This window comes from Eublepharis macularius, chromosome 17 (assembly GCF_028583425.1).
Source record: "Eublepharis macularius isolate TG4126 chromosome 17, MPM_Emac_v1.0, whole genome shotgun sequence".
Classification (NCBI taxonomy): domain Eukaryota; kingdom Metazoa; phylum Chordata; class Lepidosauria; order Squamata; family Eublepharidae; genus Eublepharis; species Eublepharis macularius.
Genome location: NC_072806.1, coordinates 22,013,785 through 22,027,848, shown reverse-complemented (window position 1 = coordinate 22,027,848; position 14,064 = coordinate 22,013,785).

Genomic DNA, 14,064 nt, shown 5'->3' with positions numbered 1-14,064 from the left:
AAGATCCAAGGCATGTTTCCTCGGAAGCAAAATCCTGCTGAGTTTATAGAGAATAATTCCCTCAATGGCTATTAGCCGTGACGGCATTGTGGAGCCTCCATGTTCAGAGGCAACATACCCCTGAACAGGGCTTTTTTTTATGGGAAAAGAGGTGGTGGAACTCAATGGGTTGCCAGCACAGGGGGCAATTCTTGGTGGGAGATGGTGGCCCTGGTACCCCATGCGCGCACGCAAAGTGCACACACGCTCCCAGGACCAATGATGTCACTTTGAGTCAGCTGGAACAAGGGGGGAGTTTTTAAAAGTTTAAATCGCCTTTGGTGAAAATGGTCACATGGTTGGTGGCCCCGTCCCCTGATCTCCAGACAGAGGGGAGTTTAGATTGCCCTCCACGCTGCTCCATTTCTTGGTATCACCCCACATCTTTGTAGGATAAGGAGTTGAGGGGAGAGAGAGAGAGAGAGAGAGAGAGAGAGAGAGAGAGAGATCTGTGGATGGAGCTGTGGGGAGAAAGGCCTGCCCTCTGTTCAGCTGCACTTGTACCAGCAAGTGGTAGCCATCATATTTGGGATTAAGGTTGCCAACCTCCAGGTGGTGCCTGGACTTCCCCTGGAATTACAACTGAGCTCTGGACTACAGAGATCAACAATGGCAGCTTTGGAGTACAGACCATACCATATATATCTCATAGAATTTCCCCCAGTTTGTGGTGTGTACCACAGAGTCTAGGAGAAATGGAAATCACTCCCCAGGCACCACTCCTCAAATCTCCAGAAATTTCCTAAGCCAGCGTTGGCAAACCTACCCCGGATCAAACTGTTACCAGTGGCAGACTGGGAGACCAAAAGAGCCTTGCCCCCTCCTCCAGTTGCCAACTATCTGGCTTGCAAAATTCTTGGAGATTTGGGGGTGGTGCCAGGGGAGGGCAGAGAACTTGGCGAGGATGTGATGCCATAAAATCTGCCCTTCAAAGCTGCCATTTCCTCCAGGGCAATGGATCTCTGGAGATCACTTGTAATTCTAGGAGAACCCCAGGGCCCACCTGGAGGCTGGCAACCTTGCTGCCACCATGCCCCTCCCCACTCACCTGATGGAGGGCCAAAAAGCTGGTGGGAGGGAATGGAGGCTCCCTCTTGTTCATCCTCATCACCATACTGTGCCCCAGGGATCATTTTGTAGAAGAGCTGGAGGAACTCATTAGCATAACTCATTAGCACAAGTAATTAGCATATGCCATGCCCCTTGGCAGCACCAGAAGTGTGTCATTAGCATAGCTGATTTGCATATGCCACACCCCCTGACATCACCTATCCTGGCTGTTTTGGACCCAATTCTGGCTATTCGGGGCCGAAATTGGGCCCAACATGGCAAAAAGGGGCTGAAAATGGCCAAAAAGGGGCCCAAAATGGTCAGGATCATGCCGCTGCTGAGCAGGAGAGTGATCCACCACCCGTCAGAGGCCCGATCTAGGCCGAAACGGGCCCAAAATGGCCAAGAGTCAGGTGGGCAGGGTCACCTGTAATGTGACCTCTTTGGGGAACTGCCAGAACTGTGTTCCTGCGCGTTCCCCCTCAAAATGAGCCCTGCTGTGCCCATACTGTGCCCGGGGCTGCAGGAGTCACCGTGTCTGGGCTGACAGGGTGAAGCCAGGTGCAACTGTATTCCTCACTAAGGGGTGTGGGGAGGTTCTGGGACAGGAGGCCCTCCAAGGCACAAGTCCACGAGAGTTTTTCACCGTGATTCCAATGGGCGTTTCTGCCTGTTACCCCATGTTGTAAGCAATGTGGGGATCAACTTCAATTGTTTCCAAGCGTGTGTCACTTTTTCTTGCTTTCTTTTTTTCTCTGTGTCCTTCTTGGAAAACATCTACTCAGCAGATGTGCCAGTTTACCACGGCAGGGGGGGAGAGATTGAATGAATTGTGTTAATCAATCATGAACAATTGCTATATTCTGGTTTAACTATTGTATTACAGAAAGGTGTGTTGTTGACAATATCATGAACAATTTTGCCAACCGCGTCGAGGTTACTTTAAAAAAAAAACAGTTATATCAGTGGATATGTAGTAACAGAGAAGAGAAGGAAAAGAGGCAATGAAACTGAATATTGTAGTGCATTGGACACAAGCAATGGTTGATTCCTAATTTCTTGGCTCTGCTTCAAAAACAAGACCTAGCAATTCTGAACTCCAAAATCTGGGGATGAAGTTGGATTAAGAGAAAGTCAGAAGCCAGAAGTTCTCCTGGTACCTTGCCTGATCAAAACTTTGAGAATGAAAGATTTTCACCCCTCCAATACACAGGCTTCCCTTTCCTCCATCTCCCTTCCACCTTCCTCTCCCTTGGAGAAATGATGACAGAGAGTAGAAAGCAGGGCTTTTTTTCAGCTGGAACGCGGTGGAATGGAGTTCCGGAACCTCTTGAAAATGGTCACATGGCTGGTGGCCCCACCCCCTGATCTCCAGACAGAGGGGAGTTGAGATTGCCCTCTACGCCGCTGAGCGGCACGGAGGGCAATCTAAACGCCCCTCTGTCTGGAGATCAGGGGGCGGGGCCACCAGCCATGTGACCATTTTCTCCGAGGACAACCCACTGAGTTTCCCCACCTCTTTTCCCAGAAAAAAAGCCCTCGTAGAAAGTGATTTCCACTTTGTAATTTAAATCTTTGCTTGGAAACAGAGATAACAATATTTTTAAATAGTGAAACACCAGTATAAGTAAAACTAGTGTTAGCTCTCCTGTTCACTCGTTTTCCCCCCTCCTGCTCTTGTGTATAATACAACAGGTCATGTAGGTTTTCAAAGCACTACAAAAACATCCACAAACTGTTTGGATCACAGGTGCTAGTAAGACTGGGAGTGGCCAATGAGTGCATTCACCATCAGCAAAAATGACTGTAGCATCAACTGGAAAACTAGCATGCTATTCTCTCTCTCCGTCATCTGCTTCCCCTCTTCCTCTCCTGGCCTTTCTCTTCAATGCATCTGTCCTTCACTTTTGCTATTGCTCTCAATTGCTCCTGCTGTCCCCCAGGATGACAGCAGCTGCAGCACAACCAGAGTAATAATGAGAATCTTGAGCCAGAGAGAATGTTCCCAGGTTTACAAAAGGAGAGGGGCAGGTGTATTTCCATATCTGGTGCCCTGATTCAGTCAAAGGAAAGAGAGGTCAGGGAGTCTGTCTAGGTAGGCCAGGACATCTTAAACCTAGAATAGTCAAGTAAGCCTGGGGAAAAGGACCTTGTCACATCTGACTTTGAATTCTGCAGGTGTAGGAAGCACACGTTAATGCTTGCAAAATTTGCTTCATCTGAATTTCTCACTGGATCTTGCAGATCTGATTTCTGAAGTGGAAGGGATGTGTTTGGCATTCTCCAGAGCCCTTTTTTTAAAAAAAAATCCAAATACCATTCATTTGCATCTTTTTTTCTCCTCTGCATTACAGATGTGCACATGTACATTGAGCAAACTGCCCTCCCCAATCTCTCTGCCACATTCTTATCCTGCCCTTCAGGAGGCATCTATGGTTCCCTCCTGCAGCATTTCATTATCAAAGCAACCTTGTGAGGTGGAACAGCAGGGTCTGAGTCCAGTGGCACCCTAGAGACCAACAAGATTTTCAGGGTGTAAGCTTTCACGAGTCAGAGCTCCCTTCTTCAGACACTTGTGCAGTAGGCGAGACTGAGGGCCAAGCTACAAGTGATGAATGACACTGGCCTGGCAAGTGAACAGACTCGTGTGTATTCCTCCCTGTTCTCTTGCCGTTCACTTGCGCTCCACTCAAGGGAAAGGTAAGTGAACAGGGAGGAATACATGCGAGTCTGTTCACTTGCCAGGCAAGTGTCATTCATCACTTGTAGCTTGGCCCTGAGAGAGAGTGATTGACCTAAAGGCATCCAATGAATGTTACAGTGATTTGAACCTGAGTTTCCAATGGCTGTCTATCCACTACCCAACGCTGGCTGTCTTGATGTGACTCTTTGTATTGCATCAATGATCTTTTGGGGTGATATTCTACCAAATGCCCAAGTGTGCCTATTTACCGATTAAATTTTGAGGCAATCGTTTGTACAATTGCATCACAGTTATACTGAGTGAGAGGTTTAGTCTAGTTGGCCAATATTTCTATCAGTGGCTCTCCAAGGTCTCCAGCAGAGAAAAGTCTCCCCCCCCCCCAAATCTGCCCCCTTAAATCCTTTAACTGGAGATACCAGAATTGAACCTGAGACCCTATACAAAGGACATGCTCCACCACTGAGCTATTGTGTGTCTGGTTAGATGCAGAGAACTCTGTTATTGACTTTTTACTCATGAACCTATGAAACTGCTACACATTGGCGCAGCTGCCAGAGACTACCAAAGTACAGTGCAGAGTTAGTGAATTATATTCTCTATTGTTATATATATTTTTACTGCACTTCTTATTGCACATATATTTTTGGAATTGTTCTGTCAATGTATGTTTAATGTTGCTGGTCTTTGACGGTAATAAATGAAATGAACAAATTGGTCCATTTAGTGCACAATATTGTCAATTCTGGTTGGCAGCAGTTTTTCAGGCATTGAAAGGTACGTTCTAAGACCTCTCATCTGAGATACTTTTAACAGGATATACCAGGGATTAAACATGGGACCGTCTGCCTACAAAGAAGATGCTCAAGCATGGACCCGCCAATACATATAGGCGTAGCAATATAATGTGTTAACAACAACAACATTTGATTATATATACCACTCTTCAGTACAACTTAACACACACTCAGAGCAGTTTACAAAGTATGTTGTTATTATCCTCATGACAATCACCCTGTGAGGTGGGTGGGGATGAGAGAGCTCCGAGAAGCTGTGACTGACCCAAGGTCACCCAGCTGGCTTCAAGCGGAGGAGTGGGGAATCAAACCCGGTTCTCCAGATTAGAGTCCCTTCGCTCTTAACCACTACACCAAACTGTTGTGAGAGTTGTCCAGAAACATGAATCTCAAATTGTCCCCAAACAAAGAATAACCTTCCAGTCCTTTAAACACAGTAGCCTTTTGCAGACATTACATTCTGTTCTATTTGTGTGAATCAGGGCCCTGTCAATACTGGGGACACGGAGGTTCCCATCCTGCTCCTGATATGTGCTGTCACCATCTCATGGGAACTGGACAATACATGACATTTCCGTGTGCATTCAGCTTCCATTCACACAGGGCACAACCCTGGGAAACTAAGGTTCTAGTTTGCGTGTATGGAAGCTGAAGGCGCATGGAAGAGCCACACATTGCCCAACTCACAAAGGACAGGGACGTGCAGCTGGCCAACTATTGGTTTGCATGAACAGAATGGTTTACATAATGTCTGCAGAGGGTGATGCACACAGAGAGAGGATTGGCACTGTCTGGAAAGATGATGCCCCCTCCCTGATTTCCTTCTTCCCTACCATTCAGGGACTTTTAATCTCCTTTTTCTCAAAGCCTCTCTTATTCCTGCCTAAACTGCAAATGCAGTCCTTCCCCAAGCCTTAAAGCACGCACACACACACACAAAGCTAATATTTGGTATCAGAATAAAATATGAGCCTTAAATTTATGCAAAAGGTGTATTGTCTAGGCAACATTTCCCAGCTTGTTACACCGGCTAACCTAGGATTCTCCTCAAAACAGAATTTGAATATGTCTTGATGCACAAGGAAGAATTTACTCCCTCTGTTCTAATATCCGGGTTTCTTTCAGGCTGCATCCAATGAAGAGGCCCAAATTCTGCACCCTCAGACAAGCCAATCAGAGGCCTGTGGTTCTGCTGCCCGGTATCTCTTGCTACCTGATGGCAGCTGCTTCCCAAGGGTCCCCAAATATGCCAGCAGGAGGAAAGCAGTACGTAATAATTCCCCCTCCATGAGGCATTTGGTTCTCGGGGAGCCCTGCGATGCATCGGCCTGTGCAAATCATTTTAATTGGGCACACATCGCTTGCGCCGGTAACGCCAGGTGCCTGAATTCTTCCAATAAATTTCATCGGGGGAATGCGACAGGTAATCCATCTCCCAGGTGGTGGTACTTTTTGCTGAGCAGCCAGACATTGCCTCTAGCCCTGGCGAAGGGCTGTAAAATTTTATTTCTCCAAACAAGCACACATTAATTGCAACGAGAATGAAAAATCGGGCTTCGGAGGGGAGGGCTACCTTGGGCGGGGGGGGGGAATCCTCTCGTGCAGAAGTGTATCAAAACCAGGCTATGGCCATCAGACCTCATGCAGACCTACAATACAATGTAATACAACAAAGGACAAGATAGAATCAGTTTTGAAAGAGGGAGGCTTCGGAGAGAATCTTGCCATTCTGCTTTCATGTCTCCCTTGGGAGAAATAAACCTTTGAGTCTTCATTTCCCACGCCCAATTTATCTTTACTTGTGCCGAATTTTTCCCATTAAAATGAATGCATTTTTGGACATTATTTTTTGCGTCCATGGTATATAATTTACGAACGCAGAATGCTAGGCAGGATCTAGTGGCATATTTCCGCTAACAGGAGGGGGATCCTCCCAATTTGCCTCTCATGCCATTCCTTAAGGTCTCCTGTCTTCCAGGAGCAACATTACGGCAGAACGTCTTGTGTGCAGCGGGATGAGAGAAGTGATAAAGTCCCCTTCCGCTGATGGAAATCCCTTCCGTCAGTGGAAATTACTGCTGAATCCAACACATTGCATTAAAAGAGGCATGCTCATGATGTACCAATGGCATGCCTGTATAAACTGTAGGACTGCTGGCTCCAGGTTGGGAAATTCCTGGAAATTTTGGAGGTGGAATCTGGAAAGGGCAGGGTTTGGGGAGGGGAGGGACTTCAGCAAGGTCCACCCTCCAAAGCAGCCATTTTCTCCAAGGGAACTGAGCTCTGTGGCCTGGAGGTCAGTTGTAATTCCAGGACATCTCCAGCCACCACCTGCAGGCCGGCAACCCTAATAAAATGCATACAGATAGCATAAAATAGGATATAAGTGGCATGATGAACAAGAGAAACCAACGAATCATCCTCAGGCAGATTAAAGCCAGTGACCTTAGCAATGAATGGATGATATCAAAAAGACCCTGGAATATCCAGATTAGTTTATCCCTAGGCATGAGACCAGGCGATCCAAATAAGAGATCCCATCCAGTTTAGGTTAAAGTATCATAACAACAATGCAGGCCCCCATTTGAACTGAAGCTGTGGGGTAGGGTGGGGTGGTTATACCTTTCCCCCTGTGAATGCTTGCATCAATCAAAACCACCTGGAGTGATAATTAACCCCAGATAGGAAAGGGGAAAGGAAAAAAGAAGGTGCTTCCCTCCTTCTAGGGCTAAATAACAGCTGTGGGAGGGGGGTAGGGTGGTGTCAATCAGCCAAATCACAGAGGGGAAGTGGCAGAGCATCTGCTTAGCATGCCAAAGGTCCCAGGTCCCCTGCATTTATCTCCACAGACACCCTGTGAGGTAGGTGGGGCTGAGAGAGCTCTGGAAGAGCTGTGACTGACCCAAGGTCACTCAGCTGGCTTTAAACAGAGTAGGGAATTAATCCTGCTTGTCCAGATTAGAGTCCTTCCGCTCTTAGCAACTATACCAAACTGGCTCTAGATCTCAGCTAGCAGGTTTCAAGGAAGACTTTCCTCTATCTGCCAATCAGAAAGGGCAAGACTGCCAATCAGAAAGGGCAATACTGAAGTGACTGGACCAATGGCCTGACTTATTGTAAGGCAGCAACATATCCAGTGAATACTGGATTCGCAGATGAGAATTTGGAGGCGTCATCTCACTTCCGCCCCAGGAGGCCAGCCATTTCCTATAACCACTTTCAGATTGACACAAATTGGGTTCCTTTCTGTTTTCGCAGACACCACTCTGTCTGCCCTCCAACAATTCCAGCACAATAACCTTATCTCCTCACGATTCCACCTCAGCGAGGGGCTGATTGCTTAATTATAAGCTTCTATCTTGCTCCCCCCACCGCCTATTGATAGCAGCCGGCGGGCTCGTCTAAGTGGTGAGGCCAAAGGGGTTAGACAGCTGTATTTATATTGTGGCTTCGTATCTGAGTGCTCCTTCAGAATTAGCTGAGAATTATTTCCGAGATGTGTTGTGCCTCACGAGGCTTCCCCCAGCCATCTGCCAACAAACGGGTTGAAATCACTGAAGAAGACGGCACTGCTTGCCGAAGGGCGTTGCCCCCTCCCGGAACAAAATGTAGGCAGTCTTTGCCTGGGGAAGTGGGGATGGACAGACTGGAATTTGAACCTGGATCTCCCAGAGTTTAGTCAAACACTCGAACCATTACACTGCCTATCTTTCTGGCACATTTTAATCCCACCTGTTCACCAATGAGTTCAGGGTTGCATATATGATTCGCTTATCCTCACAAGAACAACTCTGGCAGGTAGGCTAAGCTGAGCAAGAGAGACTGGCCCAAGGCAGGGTTGCCAGCCCCAAGCCCCTGTTCCCAGCTCTCATTTCCCATCATTGAGAAAAATAAAAAATGGCTGTATGATCCATGACACAACATCATCTCTGGGGAAAACCCAGAAGAGGCATCATGCCTCTTTAGGGATGGCTGGAAACTTTATGGTAAAAACCATAGAGACTCTGGCGATTCATAAAGAGGCATGATGTCACTTCCAGGTTTTCCCAGAACAGATGATGCCCCCACGTCCCCAGCCTCCCCCATCTCCTGCCAGTTGCCAGGCTTAACAACTGTAACCAAAGTTCACCCAGTGAGTTTCAGCATCTTGGCAGATTAAGGATTTGAACCTGGGTCTTCCAGGTCCTAATCTGACCCTCAGACTACATCATGACAGTAACTCCAATTTTACAGCACTGATAGAAATTTAAGGGGAAATTTTGCTGTAAGGAGCATTTTCTTTTTCTACCAAAAAGGGGTTAAACCACTCTAGCCCTCTGACCCCACTCCAAACATTTAAAGTTGTCAAGCTAAGCTTGGAAACCCATGGGAGGGTTGGAGATATTGTCAGGTAAAACCATAGAGTTTCTGGCAATTCCTAGAGCTACCCGATATTACTATGGGTTTTCCCAGAAATGATATAGCGACAGCAGTGTGGTCACTGTTTTAGTGACAGGAACAGAGGGCTGCCAGTGGGAGACCTCTCAGCATAGCAGGTGGCCTGGCAGCCCTAATTTTAGTAGAATTGAGTGGCCAACAGAGTCAGTGACAGAGCCAGTAACAGAGGCATACACTTTATCAGCTTGTAAACAAATATCATCCACCAGAGCAATTAAAGCCACTTCTGTTGCATTGGCCTGAAGCCATATTGAAATGAGTCAAGGGTAGATGAATAGGATTGCCAGCTCTGGATGCAGTGGTGGGAAGGATTTTGGAGGGATTTCACCAAGAATTTATAGTCTACCGTAAAGTTTGCCCTCCGAAACCACTCTTTTCTCCAGTGGAACTGATATCTGTAGCCTGGAGATAAGTTATAATTCCAGAACTCCATGCCCCGCCTGGAGGCTGGCAACCTTTTAAATGAGTCATCCAGAAAGGTCTAGAGTTCCTCTGACAACACTTTCTCTCTAACACCTCCCCCCACCCCGCCCCCGGTTCAAAACAGATCTAATTTCTCCAACAATATTTGAAAGCTCACCTTTTAAAAGATAGGATCCATCCACCCACGAATGGACCTCACCGGGCACTTCCGAAGTTTTCTCTTTCAAAGCAATTGTTTCTCCCAGACGCTTGTGTGATCTCTGCTTGAAGCCTGTAAGAAGGAAGGAGAAACTCAATGATTCCACGAATATCTCCAACAAATGTTGATGATTCAGAAAGAGCAATGTGAGGGCAAAGAAGACAAGGAGCCACGTGATCTAGGATCAGATGTCTCCATTTTTTAAAGTTAAAAAACAACTAGACACACATGCACACCCCAACTGAATCCGGGTAATGGTGCTATGAAATGGGGAGTTTAACCTCCCCCCTTGCATACAAGAACACGCATCTTGGGAGCTACCTGTTCCCTACAATGGAAAACATCCAGATGTTCACCTCATGGGGAAAGTAGTAATTGGGAAGGTTCAAGTGATTTGTATCAGGAAAAGTAAGACAGCCACTAGGTGAGCTTCAAAGTGGAGGATATTTCAAAGGTGAGGTGCTACCACCAAAAAAGCCCTGTCTCTGGTTACCACCTGCCTTACTGCTAGAGGCAGGAGTACAGAGAACAGTGATTGTGAAAAAGATCTTAACTGAGTACATAAGTATTATTATATTTAAGCGCAGTTATTATTTAAAACATTTTTTAAAATCTCCATATATAGTGCAAAACTAGTGCATCATAAAGAAGGCTAGGCAACACCCCTTCTTGCTAACAACCAGTGTGGTGGAGTAGTTAGAGTGTCAGACTATGATCTGGGAGATCCAGGTTCAAATCCCCGCTCTGCCACAGAAGTTCATTTGGTGACCTTGGGCTAGTCCCACACTCTCAGCCTAACCTACCCCACAGGATTGTTGTGCGGATAAAATGCAGAAGAAGAGAATGTCATAAGCCATTCTGGATCCACATTGGGGAGAAAAAGAAATGATGGGCTAGTTTTCTGTGTGCAGGGTGTTGTTTTGTATAGAAGAAGATTCGCAGGGAAGTCCAAAGTGAAATTGACTTCAATGGATTTCGAAGGGCTCAGTTTAAGATTGACTGGCGAGTCCTGTAAACTCCCTTCTAAAGCTGCACGGACGAGACACATCCAGTGCTTGAATCATCCAGACCACCCCAGGGACAGCTGTTCAAAAGGAACATCAGGTAGTCAGTGCAGCAGGATTTGAGTCCAGTGGCACCTTAATGACCAACAAGATTTTTCAGGGTAGAAGCTTTCGAGAGTCAAAGCTCACTTCTTTAGATCCCATCTGAAGAAGTGAGCTTTGACTCTCAAAAGCTTCTTCTCTGAAAAATCTTGTTGGTCTCTAAGGTGCACTAGATGATACGGGAGAAGACAGCGTTTCAAGAATCCCAAGCCCAAGCCATTTAGGTCTTCAAGATGCTTTGAATTATGCACAGAAAGAGATGGACAGCTAGTGTAGATCCTTCAGCACAGAGGATCTTGCAGTGCGAAAGTGTGCATACTAAAGAGATTTCCTTAGTGTGGGAAATAGGGTTGCCAATCTCCAGGTGGGTACTAGCATTCTCCCAGATTTGCAATTCACACTACACTGATCAGCCCCTGGGAGAAATGGCAGCTTCAGAGATCAGATTTTATTATAATGATAATAACTGTGCTTATGTACTGTTCTTTTAAACAGATTAGTACCCCACCCAGAGAGGGGAACAAAGTCAGTGTTGTTATTATCCCCACAACATAGATGAGGAGCTGGGGCTGAGAGGAGTGGCTTACTCAAGGCCAGTTGCCGAGCTCATGGTAGTAGTGGGAGTTGAACCCGCAGAGTGCTGATTCACAACCCAGCCACTTAACCACTATGCTACAGCAGCTCAGTCAGACAAATCAGTAGGCTTCCAATATGTAAATCAGCTCACAGGAATGCCAACAGGAAAGCTGAGAGCCCATGACTTGCTGAGAAAGACCTGGAGAAGGTAACCTGCAGTAGAGAGCGAGGAGGAAGAAAAAGACAACACAGCCAACTCTTGGGTGGGGGGGGGGTGGATACTGAATTTAACCATTCAAGGTGGTGATGGAAAGTGCCCTCAAGTTATAGTTGATTCATGGCAACCCTTGATGGGGTTTTCAAATTAAGAGACCAACAGAGGTGGTTTGCCATAATCTGCCTCTGCACACCTGTCTTCATTGGAGGTCTCCCATCCAATTACTAACCAAGGCCAACCCTACTTAGCTTCTGAGATCTGACAAGATCAGGCTTGCCTGGAGTATCCAGGTCAGGGTAACCATCCAAGAGTGGGTTCTAAACCTGGGAGAATGAACTTCTCCAAGTTCATGATGCTACTTTGCTGAAGGGGAAGGAAATTAAGGTGATCCAGCCATGAGATAACACTGCCCAATTGGGCTTCACGTAAAATTAATCTCCGGCTTCATAAGGAACTTGCATGTTTCCATTAGCACTGGAGACAGACACAAATTACTGCTGGCTTTTGTGTTTTCAAGAGAAAACCAGCCAAGATATCTTTGTCTCCCTGGGTGCATTCTAAGATCTTTTTTTGCACCCATCATAGCTTGCTCTAAGACTTGTTTCTTCTAGTTCACTTTAGAACTTACAGTCAGCAGGCTTGGGCTTTCTATCATGGTGAACATCCATTTTTTTTCTTCCCCACTCTACTCTTTGATTATTGGGCATCCAGTCTGAAGAAACAAATTCATTACTTTGTGATGGTTTCGTTGGTCATGATAAACTATTATATACTAACAGACTGTAGGACCATGGACAGTTCTTGAGAACAGCAGGAAGTTGTGACCAATGGATTTCCCTTCATTCTGTTCTTGTATTGTTCTGAATTTCTCCCAGTATTGTGCTCCGCTCTTCTTTAATCCTGGTTTAAGTTGAAGAACTTCTAACAAATTCCAGCTCCTTCTGTTTATGTACATCTTATCTTTCCTCTGCATGTTTGATATGCACACTCACATTAATCTATGAATATGCCATCTTTTATTTTGAGTTTTTTCAGCCCACTTATTTTCTTTGCTAGTTTCCCCACTTAGTTAATTTCTTTTATGCTCTTTTAAAGCAAGCCATCCGTTTTAACAATAATATCCTATTTTGATACTTGGTGGTGGTGGAGGAGAGTGCCCTCAAGTCAGAGCTGATTTATGGCGACCCCTGGTGGGGTTTTCATGGCAAGAGACAAACAGAGGCGGTTTGCCATTGCCTGCCTCTACAACCCTGGTCTTTGTTGGAGGTCTCCCACCGAATTACTAACCAAGGCTGACCCTGCTTAGCTTCTGAAATCTGACGAGATCAGGCTCACCTGGGCTATCCAGGTCAGGGCATTTTGATACTTAGGTTGAGAGAAAGAAAGAAGCAATTTGTTCCAAGAGCTGAAAAAATATGAAAGAAACACCAACTTTCAAATCAAACCAGAGCAGTCATGAAATTCAGTCACATCCCTGAACTCACAGGCATATAAACACTGCAACCCGCCCCCTCCCAGTAATGACCCTCAAACACACTGAGACATCCTGATTTATCACTCCACAACACCACACAAAAGAATATTAATAAATAGTCACATCCAGAATGTTTTTTTTTTTTGGTAATGTTTTATCGATTGCATCCATACATCAGTTATATGGAGGGGCCCATGTGAAGGAAGCATTCTGGGATACTGTAGCAGCTCAGAACAATGTGTGAAGCTGGTGGTGGCCAGTAGAAGACAAGGGGGAAAGTTAAGAGGAGCCGGCAGCCAAGGGGAGAAGCCAGAGCGGATGTGGGCACGCCAGCAAGAAAGGAAGGGGCTAGCAGAGAGAAGGCAGAGCTGGGTGGGTGGGGGGTAGGATTTCCCCTCCCTGATTCCTTACGTTTCCCCCCTTGTTAGTTACAATTTAGAAACATGTCATAGGCTGCATTTCAGCCCTGCCTTCCTGGCGACCCCACCCTCAGATACGGTCCCACATGGTATCATATAGAGAGGGAAGGGGCTCTGACTCACCTGTGCCTGCCGGCTCCCCCCCCCCCCCCAGCTCCTCTCCCACACAATGTAGATTGTGTGTTTCTTTAAAAGCAGCCTTGAAGTTCCTGCATATCCTTCCCTCCTCCCATAAGAAGGACCAGCATCCTGGAGAGATGAGGGTAGCCAATATCTGCCTTTTCTTGAGCAGCGGTGAAACGAGGCAGCAGCTTTTTAAAAGTACCACATTGCAGTAGCCTTTCACAACCATGCAGGCAAGACCAGGTAATTTGGAACTCCAGAATCCAAGATTCGGGCCAGCAAGAGTAAGATTTGGGTCCAGTAGCATCTAAGAGACCAACTAGATTTCCAGGGTCGGAGCTTTCGAGAGTCAAAGGTCCCTTCGTCAGATACAAAGTGACGTTTGACTCTCAAAAGCTCCTACCCTGGAAATCGAAGCTGGTCTCTTAGGTGCTACTGGACCCAAATCTTACTCTTGTAGTACAGACCAACACAGCTACCCAACTGAAACCGAATCTAAGGAG